This window comes from Varanus komodoensis, unplaced genomic scaffold, assembly GCF_004798865.1.
Source record: "Varanus komodoensis strain SLA01 unplaced genomic scaffold, ASM479886v1 scaffold5, whole genome shotgun sequence".
Taxonomy (NCBI): Eukaryota; Metazoa; Chordata; class Lepidosauria; order Squamata; family Varanidae; genus Varanus; species Varanus komodoensis.
Window position 1 is genome coordinate 17535 of NW_025336087.1, and position 1108 is coordinate 18642.

The window sequence follows — 1108 nt, forward strand, 5'->3', positions numbered from 1 at the left end:
AAATTCCCGGAATAGGCCCGTGATGTTGATCCGTGGGTCACGACCCCAAAAGTGGCCGAAAGGGGCGGTTGGCAGAATGCTTCCAAATTCACAGAGTTTGCTCGGGGAGGGCCCCCGATACCCTGCATGGGTCAGTGCCTCTGCCAGAGCCCTGGAAGGGGTGTCTGGGGAAGGTGAGCAAAATCTGTCCAAAATGCCCAAAATAGGCCCGTGATGCTGACTCATGGGTCAGGCCCCCGAAAGTGGCCAAATTGGGCGGTTGGCAGAATGCTTCCAAATTCACAGAGTTTGCTCGGGGATGGCCCCCGATACCCTCCATGCCTCAGTGCCTTTGTCGGTGCCCTGGAAGGGGTGTCTGGGGAAGGAAAGCAAAATCTGTCCAAAATGCCCAGATTAGGCCCGTGATGCTGACCCGCGGGTCACTACCCCAAAAGTGGCCAAATTGGGTGGATGGCAGATTGCTTCCAAATTCACAGAGTTTGCTCGGGGAGGGCCCCCTGCCATACATGCGTCGGTGCCACCGATGGAGCCATGGAAGGGTTGTCTGGGGAAGGCAAGCAAAATCTGTCCAATATGCCCAAAATAGGCCCGTGATACTGAAACACGGGTCACGACCCCGAAAGTGGCCAAATTGGGCTGTTGGCAGAATGCTTCCAAATTCACAGAGTTTGCTCGGGGAGGGCCCGCGATACACTGCATGCATCTCTGCCTCTGCCGGAGCCCTGGAATGCGTGTCTGGGGAAGGCGATGAAAACCTGTGCAAAATGCTCAAACTAGGCCCATGATGCTGCCCCGCGGGTCACGACCCCGAAAGTGGCCGAATTGGGCGGTTGGCACAATGCTTCCAAATTCACATAGTTTGCTCGGGGAGGGTCCCCGATACCCTCCATGCGTCGGTGCCACTGCCGGAGCACAGGAAGGGTTATCTGGGGAAGGAGAGCCGAATATGTGCAAAATGCTCAAAATAAGGCGGTGAAGCTGACCCGCGGGTCACGACCCCAAAAGTGGCCAAATTGGGCAGTTGGCAGCATGCTTCCAACTGCACAGAGTTTGCTCAGGGTTGGCCCCCGATACAGTGCATGCCTCAGTTCCTCTGTCGGAGCCCTTG